This window comes from Ornithorhynchus anatinus, chromosome X5 (genome assembly GCF_004115215.2).
Source record: "Ornithorhynchus anatinus isolate Pmale09 chromosome X5, mOrnAna1.pri.v4, whole genome shotgun sequence".
Taxonomy (NCBI): Eukaryota; Metazoa; Chordata; class Mammalia; order Monotremata; family Ornithorhynchidae; genus Ornithorhynchus; species Ornithorhynchus anatinus.
Genome location: NC_041753.1, coordinates 57,086,852 through 57,113,177, shown reverse-complemented (window position 1 = coordinate 57,113,177; position 26,326 = coordinate 57,086,852). Strand labels below are relative to the sequence as shown.

The 26,326-nt window shown below is 47.2% G+C and overlaps 1 protein-coding gene across 8 annotated transcripts in view; it reads left to right on the top strand.

Moving 5' to 3' along the window:
- The first annotated feature begins 5,103 nt into the window (after nt 1-5,103).
- The window catches only part of APBA1 (amyloid beta precursor protein binding family A member 1), a 180,450-nt gene continuing 159,227 nt past the window's right edge, over nt 5,104-26,326 (top strand). For 6 of the 8 annotated variants that reach the window (XM_029055289.2, XM_029055293.2, XM_029055292.2 and 3 more), the window contains exon 1: nt 5,104-5,287. The gene's annotated coding sequence lies outside the window, so the exon portion shown is untranslated. The remainder of the gene's footprint in view (nt 5,288-26,326) is intronic. The other 2 variants (XM_029055285.1, XM_029055290.2) reach the window with 2 other exon arrangements.

Here is a 26,326-nt window from a genome sequence, read left to right as displayed (position 1 = left end):
TATGTGTATATTCAATTATTTATCCAGGTATATCATCCTGCTACATTTGCACTATTTCCTGTTATATCCTTGCTTTTCCTCTTGTGCCCGCTAGTTTTCTTATGGTACTTGTTAAGCGCTTACCATGTGCCAGGCACTGTACTAAGTGCTGGGATAGATACGAGATAATCAGGTGAGCCCACATCGGGCTCAGTTATTTGTAAATAAGTTTTGTCTACCTGTCCGCCCAATTAGACTGTCAGCGCCTGGAGGGAAGTGACTCATTAGTGATCCTGGGTCTTGCTCCTGTTGTACTCTCCCAAGCACTTAGTATAATAATAATTGTGGTATTTGTTAAGCATTTACTACGTGCCAGGCACTGTAATAATAATAATAATGGTAGTTATTAAGCACTTACTATGTGCCAGGCGCTGTTCTGAGTGCTGGGGTGGATACAAGCAAATCAGGTTGGACACGGTCCCCATCCCACGTAAGGCTCACAGTCTCAGTCCTCATTTTACAGATGAGGCAACTGAGGCCCAGAGAAGTGAAGTGACTTGCCCAAGGTCACAGAGTAGACAAGTGGCAGAGCTGGGATTAGAACCCATGGCCTTCTGAATCCTAGGCTTGTGCTCTGTCCACTACACCATGCTGCTTCCCCTTGCACTCATTAAATGCTCCATTAAATACAATTGATGATGATGAAATGGTGAGAAGGGCACAGTTGGGCCGGCCTTTAGTACAAGGAGCCCAGGTGAATACTATAACACAACTGTTTCTTTAATGTGGTGTTTTACAAGGATGCAGCCTCCGTGTCATAAGGAGACATAGACGTAGAGGGTGGCTCCACTGACCTTGATTTTCCCAAGGATTTTCCCATCCCTTTATTCTCTACTCCTGGAGACACCGGAAGGGCTTAGATAGACAAATCACTTTGAGAGGCAGCTGCTCAAGGACTTTTTTATTGGTAAATCCAAAGTACGTTATTCACTTGCATGTCAACAAAGTGCCAAGTGCAGTTTCAATGACTGTTAAAATTAAACTAAACTAAAATAAATTCAAGTAGGGGCAGAACAGAGTATAAGGATGTGTACGTAAATACTGGGGGGAGGGGGGAGTGAATTATAAAGTGCTTAGTCGGTATGGGCCCAAGTGTATAGATGATAGAGAAGTGGGGGAGAATAGGGTGGGAAGATGAGAGGTTAGTCAGGGAAGGCTTCCTGGAGGAGATATGATTTTAGTAGGGCTTTGAAGAGTGGGAGAGTGGTGGTCTGTCGGTTATGAGGGGGGAGTGAGTTCCAGGCGAGAGAGAAGAGCTGGGCGAAGGGTCGGCAGCGAGATAGATGAGATCAAGGCACAGCGAGTAGGTTGGTGATAGAGGAGCGGAGTGTGCGGGTTGGATTGTAGCGGGAGATCAGCGAGATAAGGTAGGAGGAGGAGAGCTGATCGAGTGCCTTAGAGATGATGGTGAGGAGTTGCCATTTGACACAGAGATGAATGGGCAACCACTGAAGGTTTTTGAGTAGGGGAAATTGGCCATGAAACTCACTCCCACAACTTCTGGCAGGCAGCCGCTACCATCCCACCCTGCCTCTCGGAACTGGATCGGGACTGGAAGGGGAGCTGAGACGGTGGCTCCACATCTCAACTGGAACCCTGTTGGCAGACTCAGCCATCCCTGACCTAACCCAGAGAGTGAGTAGTTCCTCTCATTCTCATTGGGCCTCAGGGCTAGTCTGCATCTTCCAATCAATTTTGGGCCAGCCAGAAAGCCTTCTTGCAGGGGAGAGAGGGGGACGGGGAGGGGGGAGGGAGGGGGGAGAGGGGGAGATAGGGAGAGAGCGAGAGAGAGAGAGAGAGAGAGAGAGAGAGAGAGAGAGCGAGAGCCCTTCAGGGCTGATTCTGAAGTATGAAGAGAGTGGTCTGGTAGGTGCCCTGAGGCCAAGTCAGAGGCTCTTCTGCCTTTCTCCAGGCTCTAGAGTCCAAGTAGGGGCTTTTATGCATCCACTGGGCTTCTGGGCTGGTAAAGGGTTTTTCTTTTCCCCTCCAGATTCTTTGGCCAGCAAGGAGCTTTTTTTACATTATCCTCAGATCATGAGGCCAGTTATTCAATCCATCACTAAATCCCGTCGGTTCGACCTTCACGACATTGCTAAAATCTCCCCTTTCTTCTCCATCCAAACTGCTACCATGTTAATCCAATCACTTATCCTATCCTGCCTTGATTACTCTAACAGCCTCCTTGCTGACCTCCCAGCTTCCTGTCTCTCCCCACTCCAGTCCATACTTCACTCTGCTGCCCAGATCATTTTTCTACAAAAACGTTCAGGCCATGTTTCCCCACTCCTCAAGAACACGCTTCCAGCGTTGTCCATCCACGTCCTCATCAAACAGAAACTCCTCACCATTGGCTTTAAAAACACACAATCACCTTGCCCCCTCTTACCTCGCCTCACTAGTCTCTTACAACCCAGCCCGCACACTTCGCCCCTCTAATGCTAACCTTCCTACTGTACCTCGGTCTCATCTGTCTCGCTGCCAACCTCTCGCCCACATCCTGACTCTGGCCTGGAACACCCTCACTCCTCATATCCGAAAGACAATTACTCTCCCCCTCTTCGAAGCCTTAATGAAGACACATCTCCTCCAAGAGGTCTTCCCTGACTAAGCCCTTTCTTCCAATCCCTCTGTGTCACCCTGACTCGCTCACTTTATTCATCCCCCCCTCCCGGTCCCACAGCACTGCCCGTCTTCCCCTGTAGACTGTAAGCTTGTTGTGGGCAGGGAATGTGTGTGTTATATTGTATTATTGTACTCTCCTAAGCGCTTAGTACAGTGCTCTGCCCACAGTGTTCAATAAATACACTTGATTGATTGATCGATTGATTGAAGACTGCAAGCTCCCTGTGGGCAGGGAATGTGTCTAACAATTCTTTTGGTTTGTACTCTCCCAAGCACTCAGTTCCATGCTCTGCAAACAGTAAGTACTCAGTAAATATCTTTGATCGATCGGTCGATCGGGGATCATAGTCAAAATGAAAAGTTGGCATCCCTGCACCGAACATGCCTGGACCACCGCTCCTGCCCCCTGAGGGTTGCCCCCCACTATCCCTCTTTCAGCTCCAGAAAATCCGGTTACCTCTGGGGGAATGCCCTCTTCTGGTTACATACTATTAAGAAGTTGTGATTACAGATCTGCGCAACCGCCGTTTACCCGACCCAATCTGCGGGTACCCACGACAAAGTTGCGGAAGGGATGGGATAAATACCAACAGAAGGCCAGAATGGGTCAGAGGCGATACTGTCCTTTGGCATTGTGTTGAATGAATGAAAGTCATCGCTGCCATCAGGATATCCATGGCCAGGAGCGTATCGTGACCGGTCTAGAGGCTATCCCACTTTTACCCCCTTTCTCCTCTCTCTTCCTAGCCATGCCCCAGCCCTAGCCCCAGCCTACCCCAGACCGCCTTTAGCAGACGAAGGCCAGAAAGATAGAGACCTAGAACACCTGCAGTTCATCCGACCCACGGGTACCTGAAGCAAAATTGTGGGTCGGGCCGGGTAGGCATTTTTTTTTTTAACGCAGGTTCGGGCAGGTAAAGATGGAGGGTCTTGTGGGAGTGGGGCAGACACGGATGCTAAGTCTGTGCGGGATTCATCGAGTGCTTACTGTGTGCAGAGCACCGTATCAAGTCCTTGGGAGAGTACCACAGGGCCGGTAGACACGTTCCCTGCCCACAAGGAACTTACAGTCCAGAGGGAAGACGGACGTCAGTACAACGTGGCTCAGTGGAAAGAGCACGGGCTTGCGAGTCGGAGGTCAAGGGTTCGAATCCCGGCTCTGCCACTTGTCAGCTGTGTGACTGTGGGCAAGTCACTTCACTTCTCTGTGCCTCAATTACCTCATCTGTAAAATGGGGATGAAGACCGTGAGCCTCACGTGGGACGACCTGATTACCTTGTACACCCCAGCGCTTAGAACAGTGCTCTGCACATAATAAGCGCATAACAAATACCAATATCATTATTAAGTTATGGATACGTACGTAAGTGCCGGGGGGCCGGAGGACACGGATCTACAGATCCCATACTACCTCAGTCCTCGTGTTATATGAGTGTGCGCACGTGGGTATTGTCCTACAGACCTCCAACTGTGGTGGCTCTAGTAGGAGGTGAAGAAGAGAAGCGCAAAAGCCAGACCTCCTGCACTGCGGACACCCCGCACTTCCATTATCCTACTGGGCCAGTTCTACCCCCTGACTCGGGTCACCCTCACAATGGCCGCTTCTCCGTTAATGACCCGAACGGGGATCGATTGCTTTCAGCCGATTTAAGCGATCAGAGGAGGAAAGAGACCGACGAGCACGTTCCCGGCCTCCTCCTCCTCATCGGGAGGTTTAGGAGCTGGTCCCCGGGGCGCCGGGCTCTTCGCCTTTAACGAAGTTGTCCGGGTGCCAAGTGCTGGCTGACGAAGGGCAGGCGTTGGTTCGGGCTCTCTTCCCTCTTGTGTCCACGGGCTTTACTGCAACGTGCTTCCCCGGGAGGACGGTAAAAGCCCGGCGGAGCCGGCCCAACGGTATAGAAATGCCGGCGATTTCTTAAGGGGGCTCGGGAGAAGCTGGGAAGTAACGGAGGAAAACCGACGTCTCCGGGGAGCTGCGAAGGAATGGCAGGCTGGGTGCTCCTAATCGTTTGACGCAGTTGCCTCTCATTACCGACACCGCTCATCGGGAACAGCGTCCCCAAGAAGGGGAAAGGAAGGCGGTGGTGGGGGTGGGGGGGCGGGGGGTGTTCCGGACCGAGAGGTCGTGCAGAAGCAAGAGGTTGGATTTCAGGTGCACGGAGGGAGTGGGGTCGGCGAGCGGAGCGGGCGGGCTTGCGGGAGCGCAAGTCCTGCTACCTTGGGGGAGCATTTTGCATCCCTTCCTGCCGCCGCTTATTCCCCAACGTGTGTGAGTGTGCAAACACACACGCTCATTCAGCGAGGCAGAAGTGCGCGCGCGCGCGCGCACACACACACACACAAACACACACACCCGCTCGCCCGCTCATATCCCCGAGCTCCGCGGAACGTCACGCGCGGTGGGGGAGGGGGCGGGGCCGGCGGTCTGGGAGGGAGGGAAGGAGGGAGGGAGCAGGAACAGGCACGGCCGGCGGCTGCGGAGGGGGTGCCGACGAAGATGGTGGAGCTGGAGGTAGGAGCGGCCGGAGCCAAGAAAGGTTCATCCCCTCGGTTGTCAGTTGCCCCGTCCCGATCGCCGCGCCGCCTCTGCTGAGGCAGGCCCCGCAGACCTAAGCCGTCGGGCAGGTACGGGGCGGGAGCGGGGAGGACGGTTCAGTTTCTGCCGCGAGGAGTGGGGACCCGGCGAGAGGGGTGGGCGTCCTTACCGCGTTTGCGGAGGTGGTAGCTCTCGCTCTTAGGGATTAAGGAGACACGGCTTCGATTTCCCCAACCCGGCCCAGGAGTGGGTTATTAAGTAGCGACGCGCGGGGCGGGAGGCAAAGATACTCTCCCGGGTCCCCGGGGAGAGGCGTGCTCCGAAATCGGGGCTGATAGAAGCGGCAGCGGTAGGGCAGTCGCGTGTGCGTACGTGTGTGTCTGTGGAGGACCTGCGATGTTGGGGAATGACATTTTCAGGATTCCCCACTGGGATCCCTTGTGGCCCGAGAATGCAGGGGGGGAAAAAAAGAGGATGTGATGGAACACGATGTGGCGGTAGCGACACTTGGGCATCCTGTGCGGTGCACTCGTTAGGTGAAGAAAAGAGAAGGGAGACGGTAGGTCGGCAGGACTGTTTCCGTGTGCGTGCGTGTGATGGTACTTCTCATCCCTAAACTGCAGTGAAGAGCACAAGTGGCTGTTGGTGTGGGTCCCCGGCTCTTACTGCAAACGATCGAGACGACCGCAAAGGCCAGAGGACTCGGTGGTGGTATTTTGTTTGGGCTTCGAAATGATATACGTCTCCATCAGTGCCTCCGAGTGTCGATGGAACTAATACTCATCCCCTTCGAAGCGAGATGCAGAGGAGGAGGATGGGGAGAGGGAGCGATTGAGCACATGGCAGTAGGTCAGAATAATGGTTTTGTCTCCTGGAGGTGCCAGTCGCCACCGTCGGTCCCACCGAGAAAGCCGTTCCGGACAGATGACACCTCTTTTCACCAAGTATCCCGGGTTCTGGGTCTTCCACCTGGCACTGCGGTTCTTATTGTCTGTCTCTCTTTTGACTAGTCGAGAGAATCCTCACCTCCTCCCTCTCTTGCCCCTGCCCACCCCCAAGCGGGCTAAAATCCGGAGCTGTCGCTGTCATCGCCGAGCAGGGCACGTCTAGCAGAATGAGAGTTGTGCTTTTTATTTGCCCTTTCAAAACAATATTCTTTATGGGAGATTTATTAAAAAGGGGGGGGCGGGGTGTTTCGATAATATGCTCAGTTCAGGTGGGGCCACACCGTCAGCATCGTTTTAGAATCTGTTCTTTTTTCTGACAGAGTAGAAAAAGACAAAAAAAACCCTTCCCACATTCCACCGGAGATCGAAGGTACTCGCTTTACGTGGTGGGTTTTAAATCCTAGGACGGTGGGGATAGAGGCCTGGGTCCAGAACAGCCATCAGCCCACTCATCTCACACATGGTAGCGTTAGGGAATTTAAATCATTTTCCTGTGATCATTTTTACCCATCCTTTTACCCATCCAAGTCTGTGAGCATTCAGTACTAAGCCAGAGAAATAGACAAGAAAAGCATGGACGTTGGCCCAACTCTGCAAAATAATTTAATGTGGGAATTGGGTTTTGTTTTTTTAAAATACATTTATGAGAAACTGGACCTGGGATATTTAATTTCTGTCAGGGATGCCCATGGCTTTGGGCTAAATGATAGAAAAGCACCTTTTTAGGCATTGTGATGATACTTATTAAAATATGCAGTCACTAGATTAAAACCTGTTTAGAAAATATTCCGGCCACGATACTTTAAATTCTGCTGCATTGCTGTCAGAATCTGAACTGGCCGTCCCAGTCTCTTAAAATCTGTAGCTGTAAAATCTACAAAAACTAAACACGGCACACTGTAACCAAAGGGTTTGGGTTTTGTTTTTTTTTAAAGGAGTGGCTGAAGAATATTGTTCTATTTCAGCAGTTTTTAAATGTCCAAAGTATCATCTTTCACTTAACTAGGACTCTCAAAAGTGTGCTTTTTATATTTAGTTAATTAAAAGAGGGATACATATCAGAGTTTCTTTAACCAGTAGGTGTGACGCGCAGCTTAATCCTTCCTACTGACCTTTTACAATTTTAATTTTGACTTTTTGTAAGTGTTACTTTCTAGGAATGAGGTAGATTATAAAAATCTGAAATATTTTATGAATTAGTGATTTACTCTTTTGCCGGCTGTGCAGATTCTCTGAGAAAAGTCTCAAGGATTTTTTTTTTCCTCCAAGTAATCTCTAGAAGAATTTAATCATGATATGCCATCTGGTTGGAAATCAAATATCAAGGAAATTAATGCAAGTCAGGTGTCGCTGATAAATAAAAGCAGTGTTTTGTGAGATTTTTCATGTGTCTTAAATTAGAGGTAAATAGTAGATATGGGCGACAGAATTATACACGGACAGAATTGATGCCATTTTGGAAAGAAATGCTGTAACTTCGACTAAAATATTAGTGTGTATGTACTTTCGCTACGAATAGGTTTTCCCAAATTGGATCGATAAGACTAGTAATACAGATTGAATCCTGTAACCGAAGAAGTTATATTTCTTGCCGTAGCCTGCAGCAACCTATTTGTTTTGCTCAGATGCATTTCCTTTACTTGAAATAGCGTTAATGCCATCGGCCTATTATTCCGTCTCTTGAAAGATGCGAAAGCCTGTTTTAGAGGAGGTAAAGAAAGGATATTTGTAGACTGGCATGTTCGTCTAGGCAAACAGAGTAAGGAGTTGTTTTAGGTAAGACATTCATTTGCAAGGACGAAATGAACTGTTTGAATCGGGTTAAGCAAACAAAGGAGGTATTCATATAAGAAAATCAAGAGATGCTATTTCGGCTTCAACGTTATTTAAATGATTTTTGCAACGGTAGAGATCTGATGGGGTTGAGGGGAGAGGGATGAGCGGCAGCGCCCTGCACTGGCCACGGAGACCCAGGCAGGGTAGAGCCTCCCCTGGCCCCAGAGCATCCCTGCCTTCGAATGGTCCCCAGCCGGGTGGTGGTGCCGCTCTGAGGAAACCCCTGTCCACCAGGCCAGAGCAGTGTCCTGGGTTGGCTGCACACAGCCCCGGGCTGGGGCCTTAAGAGGCCGCCGTCGGCTCCCCGCTGCCGTCCGTGCCCACGGGTGCGGCCTGGCGTTTCTGCCAGGAAGCGGCGCCAACCCGGCTGGGACCGGTGCGGTCAACGGAGATTGCTCGGACCTGGACCTGGTGCTTGCCTCTGCTGCCAGCCTCTTCATCTGGCCCCAGGAGGGCACTGCTTCAGTGAGGGAACCCCAGAAGTGGTTTTCAGGGGCAGCAGGAGCGTGGCGTCGTGGACCAGTGAGGCATTCAGTGGTATTTGGTAATTCCGGTATTAAGCGCCTGCTCTGTGCAGGGCACTGTACTGACCACTGAGATGGGTACAAGGAAATCAGGTTGGGCCCAGTCCCTGGCCTGCAGAGGACTCACAGTCCTAACCTCCATTTACAGATGAGGTAACCGAGGCACAGAGAGGTGAAGTGACTTGCCCAAGGCCACCCAGCAGACAGGTGGCAGATCCGGGATTAGAACCCCTGACCTTCTGATTCCAGTCCCATGCTCTCTCCACTATGCCACGCCGCTTCCCATTCGTTAAGCACCCATCCAGTGCAGAGCACTGTACTGTTCATTTGGGAGAATACAGTAAGAAAAAAAAAAAAGACATGATCCTTGCCCTCAGGGAGTTTACAACCTAAGAGACCACAGTAATCAATCAAACAACCAGGGGTATTTATTGAGCGCTTACTGAGTGTGGAGCATTGTATTAAGTGCTTGAGAGATTACAGTACAACAGACCTGGGAGATACATTGGCTGCCCACAGCCAGCTTACAGTCTGGGGGGGGGGGACGGACAGACATTTATATAAGTAAATAATTCATATGTGGATGGAATGAATACCAAATGCCCAAAGATCACAGATCCAAGGGCATAGATGACACAGAAGGGACAGGGAGCTGGGGAAAAGAGAGCTTAATCAGGGATGCCCTCTTGGAGGGGATGTGATCTTAGTAAGAGTCAATCAATCGTATTTGTTGTGCATTTACTATGTGCAGAGCACTGTACTAAGAGCCTTGGAGAGTACACTATAACAGAATTGGTAGACATGGTTCCACTCATGATCCTTGCCCTCAAGAAGTTTCCAACCTAGGAGACCACAGTAAGAGGAAAAGACATGATCGTTGCCTTCAAGGGGTTTACGGTCTAATGGGAACCAGATTCATCCAGCTCTAGTGGGCCAGATATCATAACTTTACAACATTACTCCTGAGCCCACACCAAACACCAGCCATCTCGGGATATAATGCCATTAAATACAGCCTACCTCTCGACTGAATCAGCTTCATATGAAGGGAAAGGTCAGCTAAGATTTGTGACATTTGCTTTGAAAATTGTCCAAATAAGGACTCCTTCTGAAGAACTTTCTATGTTCTGTGAAGAATTGTCTGCTTATGCATATCATTGGCATAAGGAGAAGGAATTTAAAATGACAAAAGAAAGCAAAGCTACAAGATTACAAGGCCGAGATCTTTTTTTTTCCATATTGCTAGTATAGAAGAAGGACACCCGTAGGAATTTTATATTACTGATAGGCCAAGTAATTACACCTGGAGTACCAAAAGGTTACTGCTAGCAACTGCATGTTTATAAATAAAACCTGGAATTTCCATTTTTCTAGTCAGGTTTATTTATTGAGTCCCTACTGTCCACAGAGAGCACTGCACTAGACACTGGGAGAGGAAAGTAAAATGAGACATGATCCCTGTCCTCAGAAAGTGGATAATCTAGTATGGAGATAGACACTAAAATAAAATATGGAGATAGACACTAAAATAAAATACAGATAGGAGGCAGTAATAGCATATAATGATATGTACTGAAGTGAAACAGAGGTTGTGAGTACCCAAATGCTTGGGAGATGCAGAAGTGGAAGTTGTGGGGGAGGTAGAGGGTGGGGAGATGAGAGATTAAGTACAGAAGGCCTCGTGGAGAACGTGTGGTTTCAGAAGAGCTCTGAAGATCGGGGGAGAACAGTGGCCTGGCGAATGTGAAGTGGGAGGAAGTTCCAGGTAGAGGAGAGGACTAGAGCAAATGGTTAAGAGAGAAGAAAAGGAGGCACAGTGAGTAGGTTGGTATTAGAAGAGCAAAGCGTGTAGGCTGGGATCTAGTGGGAGAAGTACATAAGTGTATAAGTTTCCGCTTGATGCGGAGAGGGGTGAACAACCATTAGAGGTTTTTGAGGAGCGTGGAGAGACGTGTTCAGAAGCAGTGTGGCCTAACAGAAAGAGCACAGGGCTAGAAGTCGGAGGATCTGGGTTCTAGTCCCCACTCTGCCACTGCCTGCTATGTGACCTTGAACAAGTCACTTAACTTATCTGGACTTCAGGTCCCTAATTTGTAAAATGGGGATTCTTTCATGGAGAGAAATGCCTGTTCTCTGTCCCACTGAAGACAGTGAACCCCAGGGAGACAGGAACTGTGTCCAATCTGATTATCTTGTATCTCCTGCAGTGCTTAGTACAGTGCTTAGCACATATTAAGCCCTTAAAAATACTGCTGTTGTTATCATAATAGGAGAAGCAGTGTGCCTTAGTGGAAAGAGCACGGGCTTGGGAGTCAGAAGGTCAGGGGTTCGAATCCCAGCTCTGCCACTCATTAGCTATGTGACTTTGGGCAAGTCACTTTGGGCAAGTGACTTAACTTCTGTGGGCCTCAGTTCCCTCATCTGTCAAACGGGGATTAAGACTGTGAGCTCCACGTGGGACAACCTGTTAACCTTGTATCTACCCCTGTGCTTAGAACGTTGCGTGGCACATAGTAAGCACTTAAGAAATACCATAATTATTATTTTTTATTATTATTATATCGCATAATATATAATTTTTTAGGAAAATGATCCAGGCAGAAGAGTGAAATATTGACCGAAGGGGGTGGGGAGTGAAATATAGGAGATCAGCAAGGAGGCCAGTGCAGTGGTCAAGCTTAGATCAGTACATTGGTCGTTTGGATAGAGAGGAAGGGGCAGATTCTGGAGATGATTTGAAGAAATAACCAATACAGTCTTGTAACTGACTAAATATATGGAGTGAAGATGAGGGAGGAGTCGAGGGTAATGCCAAGCTTATGGGCTTCCGAGATGGGAATGATGGTGGTGGTGGTAACTGTGATGTGAAAGTGAGGTGTTGGAGCAGATTTGGCAAGGAAAATGCATTTGGTTTTGTACATGTTGAACTTGAGTTGATGACTCAAAGTGGAGCCAGGAGGAAAGGCAGGATGCAGAGAAGAGGAGCTGTCAGGGCTAGAAAGGTAGACTGGGGAGTCTTCTGCAGAGCAGTGGTTGTTGAAGTCATGGCGGGGGTGAAGGGGTGGATGAGCTCGCCAGGGGAGTGACTGTGAATTGAGAAGAGAAGAGGTTGCCCTAGAACTTAGCCTTGAGGGGCATCCATAGGGAGTGAGAGGCAAAGAAGAGCCAGTGGAAAAGACTGGGAAAGATCAGCCAGAGAGGTAAGAAGACAATCAGCACAGAACCAGATTAGAAAAATCAAGGTTGGATAGTGTTTCCAGGAGAAGGGAGTGGTCCACAGTGTTGACGACAGTTGAGAGGTTGAGGAGAATTAGAACCGAGTAGAGTCTGTTACACTTGGCAAGAAGGTCATTGGTAACTGTGGAGAATGAGCACTCAATGAAGGGGTTGGAAACTGGATTATAGAAGGTCAAGAAAGGAGTTGGAGGAGAGGAAGGTGTATACAACTCATTTGAGGAGTTTGGACAGGAAGGGTAGGCGGAAGATGAAATAACTGGATGTGCAGTGGGGTCTGTAGAAGGTTTTTTGTCCCTTTAAGATGGGGAGACATGGGAGTGTTTGAAGGCAGCAGGGAAGTAGCCATCAGAGTGTGAGAGGTTAAAGGCAGTGTTAAGGAAGGGAAGAAGTGTTGGTGCAAGTGTCTTTATGAGGTGAAAAAGGATGGGATTGGAGATGCAGGTGGAGTGGCTAGATTTTGCAAGTAGATGTGAGATCTCCTCTTGTGAGATGGATGAGAGAGAGGATGTTGCGGGAAGGGAGGGAGCTGAGGAAGTGAAGGGACAATTTTGGGGGGCTCACACCCGATGGTTTCACTTTTATCAGAACTGTCGGCAAGGTCACGAGAGTCAAGACGAGAGATGGGGGCACTGGGGGTTTCGGGAGGGAGTTAAAGGCTTGAAATAGTTGGTGGGGGCAACAGGTGTGGGAGTCGAAAAGGGAGAAGTAGCACTGCTGAGCAGAAGAGAGAGCCGAGTACTACCAAGTCAAGATTAATTTGAAGCAAGCGACATTGGCCTGGTGCCTGAATTACCACTAAAAGCACTCTTGCATGAGCACGGGAGTGGAAGGAAGCATCCCGTGAAGGAGTCCAAATGGGGCATGATGACCTGGTATAAGTGGAGGGGGTCTAAAGAGTGAAGGTCTCTGTGGTGGACGAGACAGTTTTGCAGGAAGCAGTTGTGTGGGAGAGAAGGCAAGTGAGGAAGTTATGATAAAAGAGTGAGATTTCAAATTTGGTTAGGTTAGAGGTAGTATAATGGTGAACGATGGTGCGATCCAGCATGTGGTCAGCTTGGTGACTGGGTCAGGTGGTGTGAAGCAGGAGGTCAGCAAAGATGATATTGGAAGCAGGTGGCTGGGGACTCATCAGGAACGTGCGCTTAGATACTAAAGTCCATGAGGATCAGTGTGGCGGTGGAGAAGGAAAGTGAGAAAGGTATCATCAGAGGGCAAAGAAAGCAGAAACCAGCACATGGCTTCCTGGTACGTAGGCCAGATCACTTGGAGGTGGCTCATCCCACAGACTCTTATAGCAGACAATATAGCAGATTTAGACCTGTTCCCAGCCCACAAGGAACTTAAAGTCTGGAGCGGGAGACAGACATTAAAAAAAAAATCACAGATATATACGTTAAGTGCTGTGGGGCTGACGGTGGGATGAATAAAGGGTACCAATCCACATGCAAGGGCGATACAGAAGGAAGAGACAGTACGGGAAATGAGGGCTTAGTCAGGGAACTTAGTCAGGAAATATGAGTTTAATAAGGCTTTGAAGGTGGGGAGAATGATGGTCTGTCGGATATGAAGCGGGGAGGGAGTTCCAGGCCAGGGGCAGGACGTGGGCGAGTAGTCGGCAGCGAGATAGATGAGATCGAGGTACAGTGAATAGGTTGGCTTTAGATGAGCAAAGTGTGCGGGCTGGGTTGTAGAAGGAAATCAGCGAGGTAAGATAGGAAAGGGCAAGGTGATTGAGTGCTTTAAGGCCAATGTTAAGGAGCTTCTGTTTAATGTGGAGGTGAATGGACAAACAGTGGAGGTTCTTGAGGAGTGAGGAAAGATGGACTGAATGTTTGGATTTTTTTTGTTTGTTTGTTTTGGGGTGTTTTTTTTAGAAAAATGATCTGGGCAGCAGAGTGAAATACGGACTGGAGGGGAGAGAGACAGGAGGCAGGGCATTCAGCAAGCAGAATAGGATAAGTGCTTGGATCAACATGGTAGAAGTATTTAAGTGCTTACTATGTGCCAAGCACTGGGGTAAGTACAATATAAACAGATTGGACACACACCTTGTCCTACAGAGATCTCGTGGTATAAGGGGGTGGGAAAATAGATATTCCCTATTTTACAGATGTGGAAACTGAGGCACAGAAATGTTAAGGGACTTGCCCAGGGTCACCCAATAGGAAAGTGGCAGAGCCTGGATTAGAACCCAGGTCCTCTGACTCCCTAGCCCACGCTCTTTTCAGTAGACCATGCTGCTTCTCAATACTCCTTCCATGTGAGTGCCTGGCACAGATCAGCGATGACATCCCTGCTCCTAACCTCCTGGCCGAGGGAGTCCAGAACCCTAGGTCGGAAGCCAGGAAAAGAAGAAAAGGATCTGGGAAAGAAAGCAAGAAGCAGAGGATGATGAAGTAGAAGGAAGCAGGGGAGCAGGAAATGCGGAGCATGGAGAAGCTAAGCAAGTTTAGCTCTCATGTAGGAGCTAGGTGATGGGGAAGTCACGCAAGAGGAGAGAGAGGAAGGGGAGAAAAGGATGTGTGGGAGAGGGATTCTAAGCTATTTTTTTCTTCTGTTGACACCTCTCTCACACTCTCCCTCTCCCCCTCCCTTTTCTCTCCCCCCCCCCCCCCACCAAACCCCTCTCCCCTTTCCCTATTTTTTCCTCTCATTTTCACACTATTTTTCTCACCCACACCCCCAGGTGAGGACAGGGCATTTCAGGGCTGATTGGAGTGTGAGAAGTCCAATTGAAAGTGTCTGATTGAATCTTTCTCCTAATCAGACGGGGGACCTTTAGCTTTTTTTCTTCTGTTTGGAAGCTCTGTTCTGTAACGGAGCCAGCTGGGTGCTGTAGCTGGGCTAAAGTGCATAGTGTTTCCTAAGACCAACCGGTGACAGTGTTCTGTCAGAACCCTCATCCTACCTCTCTGACCATAACTCCTCCATCTCATTCACTCCACAGAAACCACCCTCTGAAAGGTCACAAACGATCTCCTTGCTAAATCCAATAGCCCCTACTCTATCGTAATCCTTCTCGACCTCCCAGCTGCTTTTGATACTGTTGACCACCCCCTTCTCCTGGAAACGTCATCGGACCTTGGCTTCACTGACACTGTCTTCTCCTGATCCTCCTATCTCTCTGGCTGCTGTTTCTCAGTCTCCTTCACGGGATCCTCCTCTCCTTCCCACCGCTAACTGTGAGAGTCCTTCAAGTTTCAGTTCTGGGTCTCCTTCAATTTTCCAACTACACCCGCTCCCTTGGAGCACTTATTGGCTCCCACAGCTTCAACTACCACCTCTTTGCAGATGATTCCCAAATCTACATCCCCAGCCCTGATCTCTTTCCCTCCCTGCAGTCTCACATTTCCTCCGGCCTTCAAGACATCTCCACTTGGATGTCCCTCCGACACCTCAAATTTAACATGTCCTAAACCGAACTCCTTATTTTTCCACTCAAACCTTGTTCTCCCCCTGATTTTCCCATCACTGAAGGCAGCACCACCATCCTTCCGGTCTCACAAGCCCTTAACTTTGGTGTTATCCTTGACTTATCTCTCTCATTCAACCCACATATTCAGTCCGGTCAGTTCAACCTTCACAACATCACTAAAATCAGTCCTTTTCTCTCCATCCAAACTGCTACCACGTTAATCCAAGCATTTATCCTATCCGGTCTTGATTACTGTATCAGCCTCCTTGCTGACCTCCCTGCTTCTTCCCACTCCAGTCCATACTTCACTCTGTTTCCCAGATCATTTTTCTACAGAATCGTTCAGTCCATTTTTCCCCACTCTGCAAGAACTTTCAGGGGTTGCCCCATCTACCACCACATCAAACAGAAATTCATTACCACCAGCTTTAAAGCCCTCGATCACCTCGCCCCCTCCTACCTCACCTCACTACTCTCCTACTACAACCCTGCCCACATGCTTCGCTCCTCTAATGCCAACCTACTCACTGTACCTCGATCTCATCTGTCTCGCCGCCAACCTCTCGTCCATGTCCTGTCTCTGGCCTGGAACGCCCTCCCTCTTCATATCCGACAGAGAATTACTCTCCCTACCTTCAAAGCCTTATTGAAGGCACATCTCCTCCAAGACGTCTTCCCTGACTAAGCCCTCATGTCCTCTTCTCCCACTATCTTCTGCATCCCTTTGATTTGCTCCCTTTATTCACCCTTCCCTCAGCCCACAGCACTTACATACATATCTGTAATTTATTTACATTAACGTCTGTCTCCCCCTTTAGACTGTAAACTCATTGTGAGCAGGGAATTTGTCTACAAACTCTGTTATGTTGTTATACTGCACTCTCCCAAGCGCTTAGTACAGTGCTGTGCACACAGTAAGAGCTCAGTAAATTTGAATGATTGATATAGGGCATCCTAGAGATCAAGAGAGTCCATTTGGACTGTTAGAATAGCCTCCTTTCTGGTCTTCTTGTCTCGAGTCTCTCGCCAAATTAGATCTTAAAGAGACTACACAATACTGTCTTTTTTAAAAACACCACCCAGAGTACATCAGACTCTTCCTCAAAATTCCCCATTGGTTCTCCAAGAAAACCAAAGCACTTAACTGTCCCTTGCTCTTGACTCTTCTGCCTCCGATCCATTGCTCACATCTTCCTCCCTCGTTCCCCGCAGATTTGCCAAGCCACATCTAACACTGGACCAACAACAAGGCTGGGAGAAGAACACTACTCAGGGAGTCAGGAGGCCTGGGTTCTAGTCTTGGTTCTGCCTGTACCTGTAATAATAATAATGTTGGTATTTGTTAAGCGCTTACTATGTGCAGAGCACTGTTCTAAGCGCTGGGGTAAACACAGGGGAATCAGGTTGTCCCACGTGGGGCTCACAGTCTTCATCCCCATTTTACAGATGAGGGAACTGAGGCACAGAGAAGTGAAGTGACTCGCCCACAGTCACACAGCCGACAAGTGGCAGAGCTGGGATTCGAACTCATGAGCCCTGACTCCAAAGCCCGTGCTCTTTCCACTGCGCCACGCTGCTTCTTAACCTGTAGCTGGTTGTCATGGGTGAAGACCGCACATACTCCTTGCAGTGTGCTACAACCCTGCCCTCCCATCCAGCGCTTAGTACAATGCCTGGCACATAGTAAGCACTTAACAAATACTATTATTATTATTACTGTGTTTCTCTTGTGCACTCTGGGTCCCAGTGGGAATATGAGTAGCAGGGATGAAAGTACGAGTAACTGCAGGGAATGCGTCTGTTTATTAGTGTACTATCCCAAGTGCTTAGTAAAGTGCTCTGCACACAGTAAGTGCTCAGTAAATACAGTTGACTAACTGCACAAAGCACTTTACACTATAATTGGTTCCTCTGCGCAATGTCTGGGTCCCAAGACTGCATCTGAGACTTATCTGTAATCCCTTACAAGAGATTCTGTCATCATCATCATCCTCATCATCATTCTTTCTCCTGTTATAAGCTCCTTATTTTCCAAAGTGACTGCTTCCTTCCCGTGTATACACTCTGCATAGATTTTTGTTCCTTCCTAGTAATCGCAGATGTGATTGTTAAATCAGTCATATTTACTGAGCACTTACTCTGTGCAGAACACTGTCCTAAGCGCTTGGGATAGTACAGTATAAAAGAGCTGGTAAACATATTCTCTGCCCACAACGAGCTTACAGTCTGGTGTAGGTCCCAGTGGATGGGAAGGTGAGCTCCACGTGGGACAGAGACGGTGTCCACAGTGGACACGTAGTAAGCACTTACCAAATACAGTTATTATTATTTTTATTTTCGTTGTTTTCCTCAATTTGCCGAAACTACTAGGAGAGCTGTGAACAGACACAAGAGCATTGTACTGGACAAGGTGACAGGAAGCCAGAGGGATGAAGTTGATTTGAATCCCAGTAATGGATTCCATTACTCTGTCGATTTGATTCTGTTCAATTGAAAATCTGTAAATTGTTTACTTCTAGTTCCTATTATCAAGAACAGTTGGCTACAGAATATATCGGATCAAATAGTGATGTTTCTAAAACACAGTAGCTTTCCAATGGCTCTCCCTGCAGAATTAAAAAAAAATTGCAGCAGATAGCATCAATTCACTAACCAATATTGGTAACCAATCTCTTGATCTCTAGAACTCCTATGGGAAGGATGAGACAGTAGCCTTTGACTGACACTTTAATTCCTTTACTACATATTGTATGGCAGTTCTCCCAGGAATGCATGATTTTCATATAGATTTCTCTGGTCTAGACATAATGGTGAGTTAGTTTATGATTGGCCTGGGAGATTTTAGCTCTGAATTTCCTCACTAGGGAGCATTGGTCATACACTTGATATTATTGGAAATTACAATTTTGTTGAGTTTTTAATATTGCAGTGGGATTGCAAGACTTCTTGTTGCCTTTGAGGATTAGGCAACTTTTCTGTTGTTGAATAGGAGGAATAAAGGAAAGGATTCATTTTAATTTGTAAATGGATTGATTTGATAAAAACCCTTTCTCAGACCAATGCGACCGACAGCCAATCCCAGCACATCCCTTTTTCTCAATTTTCAGGGCATTTCACTCAGAATGAACCCCATCCCTCCCTGCTCAATCATCATCATTGTCCACAGTATTTACTGAATACCTCCTGTGTGCCACTGAGGGCTTGGGAGAAGACAAAATAGAAGAAATGATCCCTGCTCTCAAGGCTCTTACAGTCTGGGAGGAAATGACGTATACCACAGATGGAGAAATAAAAATGGAGATTCATACAAAAATGATTGTATTGATTGTATGATTGTATTGATTTGGGGTTGTGGTAGCTCTAATGCTCAGGTGTCTGCAGGTGGGCCGAGGTGGCAGATGGGTAATACAAGGTAGGAATCAATCAGTCAATCATATTTATTGAGCGCTTACCGTGTGCAGAGCACTGTATTAGTGCTTGGGAGAGTACAATATAACAATTTAACGAACACATTCCCTGCTCCCAGTGAGTTTACAATCTAGAGGGGGGACAGACTTGAACATAAATAAATTACAGGTATGTACATAAGTGCCGTGGGCTGAGGGAGGGGTGAATAAAGGGAGCAAGTCAGGGCGTCACAGAAGGGAGCGGAAGAAAAGGAAAGAGGGCTTAGTTAGGGAAGGCCTCTTGGAGGAGATGTGATCTCAGAAGGGCTTTGAAGCTGAGGATTACAGTGGCCTGTTGGATATGAAGAGGGAGGGAGTTTGAGGGAGGGAGTTTGAGGCAGGGGTGTGGGTGGGAGCAAAAGGTTGGTGTTGAGAGAGATGAGAACAAGGCCCAGCAAGTAGGTTAACTTGAGAAGAATGAAGATTGCGACCTAAGGTGAAGTAGGAGAAGAGAATATTTAAACAGGAGGGAGAGAGCTGATTGCCTTTAAAGCCAATGTTCAGGAGTTTCTGCTCGATGCACAAAAGAAAGGCAACCGTTGGAGATTTTTGAGGAGCAAGGAGATGGGGGCTGACAGTTTTAGAATAATGAACCGGGCAGCAGACCTAAGAATGGACTGGAGAGAGGAGAGACAGGAGGCCATGGGGTCAGTGAGGAGGCTGGCGCAATAGCCAAGGCAGGATGACAAGAGCTCGCATTCTACTGTTATATTTCACTGTAAGAGGGCTTAGGGGAAATCAGCTCTTTCTATTCATAAATAGAGAACACCTTTTCTCAATGTAAGAGAATTGTTCGGATAGTCCCTAATGATATGTAGATATTACTAATATGTCTCTGTGTGGGTATGTATAGCTGTATCAGTCCTGAGGAAGAATTTTCAGTTTGGGGATGAAAATGAGGAAATATTGTTGGAGGGCATAGGAAGAAAAATGTAGAAAGAACCAATCCATCATTGCCTATCAGAAATGTTTGAGAGTTTATACTTGAATTTTTTTTCAGAGCATTGTAGTTTGAAATATGGCAAGACACATTTCTTTGATGGAAAGACTATCTGCTAATCTTATAAAGCTCATGGGAAAAATCCTACCCTTTCTTCAATCAATCAATCAATCAGTGGTGTTTATTGAGCTCTTAGTATGTGCAGAACACTGGACTAAACACTTGGGGGAGTACACTATAGCAGAATGAGCAGACATGTTCCGTGCCCATAACAAGCTAATTCTACCTAGAAACACTGCTATTTGGTATTAGTTTTTGATTCCAGAATTTCAGCCTATTTCTTTTCACCATCTGAAGTTTACATTTCTCCGTCTCCCTGAGGATAGAAAATGTATAGAATCTTGCCTATTGAAATCGATGGCCATATTCTCAGAACAGGTGAGTTTATTCCACAAATGGCATTTTCCCATCATATTATCTAATGTGAAACACCTACTCATTCCTTCTTTCTGCTGTGATTACGTTCTTTTTAAATCTCTGTGTCTGGGTCTATGAAGGATTTGAGGAATTCCTCATTAGGAACGTTTTAATGACCAGGTAGAGAACAGCAGGACCCAGCTGTTTTCCATTTCCACTGGGGCTTATTTAAAGAGGAAATAGAAGGAACTCCCCAAATAAACATTGCTGGTCATTAAACAGATTACTGATGGAGGCCATAGCATCTTCTTCCTTGGAAAGCCTTACAACTAGGATACCATCCCCGGTTTCTGGAACTGTTTAAGTACAATTCTTCTGGAGGTACCTTTAATCCATAATATTGTTCCAAAGTGTATGCAACAGGGGATAGAATACTTATTTCTAATGTCAGAAATACTGCTTTTTACATACATAAATACACACTAAATAATGCATTTAGTGTTGCCCACATGCTGCTCCCATGAATGCTTTTACGTTTTAAATAGGAATTGCAAGTGTTTTCCTACCACTGTGTTAGTCCTTCCAACCAACCCTAGGAGAGGTAGGATTGCAAGTGCCTCACTACTAACGAAAGTAATGGGTTAGGGACAAAAGGAGCATTCCTTCCATTTCTTCCTTGGAGAAACAGGTGCCTGCAAAATGGCTAAAGTGATTGCTGTCATACAGTATGAGAAGCAGCATGGCCTAGTAGAAGGAGCATGGGCCTGGGAGTTAGAGGACCTGGGTTCTAGTCCCAGCTCTGCCACTTACCTCCTGGGTGACTTTGGGCAAGTCATAGACCTTCCCTGTGCCTAAGTTTCCTCATCTGTAAAATGGGGATTCAGTACCTGTTCTCCCTTCCCGCCTAGGCTGTGAGACCCATATAGGACAGGGACTTCATCTAATCTGATGATTTTATATCTACCCCAGTGCTTAGCACAGTGCTCAATACATAGTAAGTGCTTATCAATACCATTATTATAATAATATTATTATTACTATTTCTGTTCTTTTCTGTGATTTTTCTGTTTCAAGGTCCATTTTTGATTGTCAACCAATGGCATTTATTGAACATTTACTATGTGCAGAGCACTGTAGTAAGCACTTGAGCATGCACAGTAAATAGATTTGCTAGACATGATCCCTGTCGACAAGAGGCTTACAGTCTACTGTAACTTGGAGTCAGGCAAGATAGCAGATTACAGGCATTGTCTTTGTAATTTGCCTCCCCAGGATGGGCCATTGCTTCCTGCAAGCAAGTGGTCTTCGATTACTTGAAATTGATTATTTTTTGAGATTTTTGCACCCAAATTGTGCTTTTTCATCCAAGTTTGTCATTCTTCAACATACTAGATAAGGGAATGGAATGTTAAACTGGGAGTCCAGTTCAGATTGTGAGCCCCTTGCCAGGCAGGGACTCTGTCTATATGTCCTAGAGAAGCAGCATGGCCTAGTGGAATGAGCTTGGGTCTGGGAGTGAGAAGGACCTAGGTTCTAGTCCCAGCTCCACCACTTATCTACTGTGTGACCTTGGGTAAGTCACTTCACTTCTCTGTGCCTGTTACCTCATCTGTAAATTGGGGATTAAGACTGAGCCCCATGTGGGATATGGACTGTGTCCAACCTGATTAGCTTGTATGTACCCCAGCGCTTAGTACAGTGCCTGGCACATAGTAAGTGCTTAACAGATACCTTTAAAAATAGTCTAAGTAGGAAGGAGAACAGCTGTTGAACCCCCATTTTACAGATGAGGGAACTGAAGACCAGAGAAGTGAAGTGACTTGCCTGAGGTCACACAGCAGGCAAGTGGTGGAGCCAGGATCAGTACCCAGGTCCTCCGACTCCCAGACCCGGGCTCTTTCCACTACCTCAAGCTGCTTCTTTATTACTGGCCTTAAGATACAGGAGAGAATGTGAGTAGGTGATAAGGAAGGGAAGATTGCATAGTATGAAAAAAGGCTTTGTTTCTCAATCCTCAGAGTGGCCAAGAGCTTGGGCTGGGTCCCAGGGGCTTACTGTCGCTGTTACACACTGTTAAAGCTGAAATGTTTTTGTCCGTGCTATGGCAGGACAGAATTATTTTTCTTAAAAACCACACTGCTGCTTTACTTTCTTGTGAATTTTACTAGGGAGATGATACCCTGGGTTTTTATCGATCAAGAGAACCCTGGAAGGCACTAAAAGTTTGTTCTGTAGCTTTGGTTTTCACTTACAGGACTTGGAGTTGGGCTGATGAAAATCATCTCCCACTGTAGACTATAAACTCCTAATGGGCAGGGCTCATGTCTACTAACTCTGTTGTATTGTACTCTCCCAAGAGCTTAGTACAGTGCTCTGCACTCAATAAATCCTCAATAAATACCATTCATTGATTGATCATTTTTGGAAGCCGAATTTAATATTAGAGCTTACGTATTTAACCTGAAATTTCAGTAATTAATTGAGTAAAAAAGTTGTCATGGTACTTACCGCCTTATTCTGACAACAGAGAAGCTATTTGAAATTGTATGTAAAATCAAAGGTGAGAGGTGTTTTTGGAAGGTTTCTCTAGCAGCCAGGTAGAGGGAAAAGCAGTAGCCTTGAAATTACCGTAAATTGAGTTTTAAGCTTCTCTCAAGAAGCTATTCAATCAATCAAGGGTATTTTTTAATGGTATTTGTTAAGTGTTTACCAAGTGCCGGGCAAGATACTAAGCATTGGGGTAGATAAAAGCAGATCAGGTTGGACACAGTCCCAGTCCCTCATGGGGCTCACAGTCTTAATCCCCCTTTTACAGATGAGGTAACTGGGGTGCAGAGAAGTTAAGTGACTTGCCCAAGGTCATAGCCAGAATTAGAACCAAGGCCTTTTGACTACCAGGCCTGTGCACTATCCACTAGGCCATGCTATTTTTGAGTGCTTACTAATTACTAATACTTGGGAAGCATGAAGCAATAGAGTTGATCGACATGATCCCTGCTCACAAGGAGCTTACAATCTAGAGATGGCATACTTTAAGAGTGGCATGCTTGTTGTTTCCCAAGTGAGGCCTACTGTAATACTTATGGATAGTGTAGGAACCAGTTCTGGCTTTTTTTTGTGCAAGTCGATGGGTAGTGAGCAGCGAGACTATTCTCTTGACAAGAGGATTGGAAGATGTTAGAAGGTCCAGGTAATGAGCTCCTGCCCAGTCACTTCCAGGGTGGGATTAGGTTCCACCTGATAAAGTTAAAATACTTTTCCAATGACGGCATTTGATGAGGTTTGTTCGTTGGGCACCACTGAGTCTTCCCAACTGTAAGTGCCAACTCCAGAGGGGCAAGGTGTGCTGCCGTCCCTCTCCACCCAAACAGCTAGCTCCACAGTCCAAACTCTTGTCAAGTCAGGGTTAGACTATTGTATCGGCTTCCTTCCGTCTATACTACTCACTGTGGCGCCGATCAGCACCTTGAAGCATCGCTCAGCCCACTCGCTCCTCTGCTCATTGACATCCCACTTCCCTCCACAACAAGCCAAAACTTCTTACAATTGGCTTTGTGGCTCTACACCAGCATTCCCACCTTCTATAGCTGTTCTTTTTGCCTGCTTGCCACCGCCCCTGCAGCTTGCCCTCTTCATTCCTCCCAAGTTCACCTTCTAACTATACTAACTTGTGACCTCCTTCCTCTGTCCTCTAGCTCGCACTCCTCCCCCAGCTTGGAACTTTCTCCTCAGCCAAGTCCATTAGACCACAGCTCTCACAATCTTCAAATCCACAGGGTTCATGCTGCTGCAATGACCCCAGAGCTCATCCCTCATAATAATAGTACTTGTTAATAATAATGATCATCATTATGGTGTTTGCTAAGTGCTTAACTATGTGCCAGGCACTGTAGGAAGCTCTGGGGTGGATACAAGCAGATTGGGTTAGACACAGTCCCTGTCCCTCGTGGGACTCACAGTCTCAACCCCCATTTTACAGATGAGGTAACTGAGACCCAGAGAAGTGATGTGACTTGCTCAAGGTCACACAGCAGACAAATGGGGAAGCTGGGATTAGAGCCCATGACCTTCTGACTTCCAGGCCCATGCTCTAGCTACTACGCCATGCTGCTTCTCATAAGTATGTTAAGCGCTTACTATGTGCAAGCACTGTTCTGAGTCCTGGGGTAGGTACAAATTAATAAGGTTGGACACAGCTCCTGTCCCACATGGGGCTCACAGTCTCAATCCCCGTTTTATAGATGAGGTAACTGAGGCCCAGATAAGTGAAGTGACTTGCCCAAGGTCACACAATAGACAAGTGGCAGAGCTGGGATTGGAACCAGGTCCTTTTGACTCCCAGGCCGGTGCTCTATCCACTAAGCACCACAGCTTCTCCTGTGGATCCTCCAAGGTTTCCTGAGAAGCCCTGGCTGAGGTGAGGCGGGCCTACTTCTTGTCGTTAAGGGCTCTCGGGCTGGGATCACAAGGAACCTCCAGCCTGGCCCTGGAGCCCAGTAAGGATGAGAGAAGCAGCAGTGGTGGCGGAGGAGAAGGCAGTGAGACAGTACAGAGAGGAAGGGTGAGAAACTTTGATCTTCCTCTTCTCCCTCAGTCTCCTCCCCCAGAAACCTTTCTTAACTTAACCCTCCCTCTCCTATTTTACCCCCCACCTCTCCTCCCTCACCTCTTCTTTGCCCTCACCTTCCTTCCCTTCTCTCCTTCCTTCTCCCCTACCTTCTCCCTTCCCTTGCTTTTTACCCCCTCCTGCCCCCTCAAACCGTCTCCTCTCCATGTCCTACTCCCACACCCCCCAGTGCTCAGCCCCATGCACAAAATGAACAATTGGTATCCCTGTTTGTCATCCTAAGCAAATGCATAATGCCCTGACTATTTTTTTTTCTCCAGCTATGAAAAATCATGGAGTTCGTGAAAACCATAGGCATGATCAATATAATTTGTGAATCTCTTCTCCTGGGTGGTACAGTTACTTCTATAATAAACAAATGAAGTCATTTTTGCACAAAGGCTTGCACTGTGTGAGTTACAGAATGACTAGTTGAAAGATGGTAATGTCGTTCTTAACCTTTGTGGGGAAAAATAGAAGTGTAGGAGCTATTTTAGCCACCTGTGGTTTCCCTTTCTGCAATTCTGCACCTCTTTGTTCACTGATACCCCTTTGATATATAATTTCTTACTTTCCTCCCTGGCTCCGTTTCTGTGTAGGCTTTCTGTTTTTATTTTTTCTTATATTTTATGTTACCTTCTTGGATCCCCACTCGGTATAGTTTTGGTGAATTCACCCAGAGTCAGATTAAGGGGCACAGAGGACACAAGCTCTGGGACCTTCTGGTTATGGGGGGGTGGCCCTAATTACTGGCACAAAGCTCCAAAGGGACAACAGGGTTCCCCCCCCCCCCATAGAGGTAAGACAGTCCCCACATGTCTCCCTTCCTTGCCCCACTTTTAGATAGTGACCCAGGGCCTGTGTTTGAAATACCATCTTTGTTCTTTTACCCAAAGCTTAGTGCAGGGTTTTACACAAAGTAAGCCCTCAATCAATGTAATATTGATTTTATAGTATTTATTAAGCACTTACTATGTACCAGGCACTATACTAAGCACTGGGGTACTTACAAGCTCATCAGTGTAGACACGGTCCAGTGTCCCATGTGGAGCTCATAGTCTTAATCCCCATTTTACAGATGAGGTAACTGAAGCCCAGAGGAGTGAAATGACTTGTCCAAGGTCATATGGCAAACAAGTGGCAGAGCCGAGATTAGATGGTGATAATAGTTTCTGAGGCCCAGGCCTCCATCCTCTTCCTCTTCCTCCCTAGTGGCAGAGGCCCCACCTCAGCCGGTCTGCCCTGAGCCACCAGCCCTAGCCACGGATGGTCTGCCATGGGGCTGCTAACAGCAGCAGTTTTGACAATAATGTGACAGCAATTAGTATGCACCCTCTCCTCTTCCTGTCTTTTTTCTGCTCTTCACCCCCACTCCCACCATTTCCTCTTCTCCCTCATTTTTTCCTCTCTTCCCTTTTCCCCGTTTTCTTCCTCTCTCTTCCTTGAGAAGTAGCATGGCCTAGTGGCAAGAGTACGGGCTTGGGAGTCAGAGGACGTGGGTTCTAATCCCGGCTCCACACTTGTCTGCTATGTGACTTTGGGCAAGTCACTTAACTTCTCTGTGCCTCAGTTACCTCATCTGTAAAATGGGGATTAAGATTGTGAGCGCCACGTGGGACAACCTCCTCCACCTGGATGTCGGCCCGCCACCTAAAACTCAACATGAGCAAGACTGAGCTCCTCATCTTCCCTCCCAAACCCGGTCCTCTCCCAGACTTCTCTGTCACCGTGGATGGCACGACCATCCTTCCCGTCTCTCA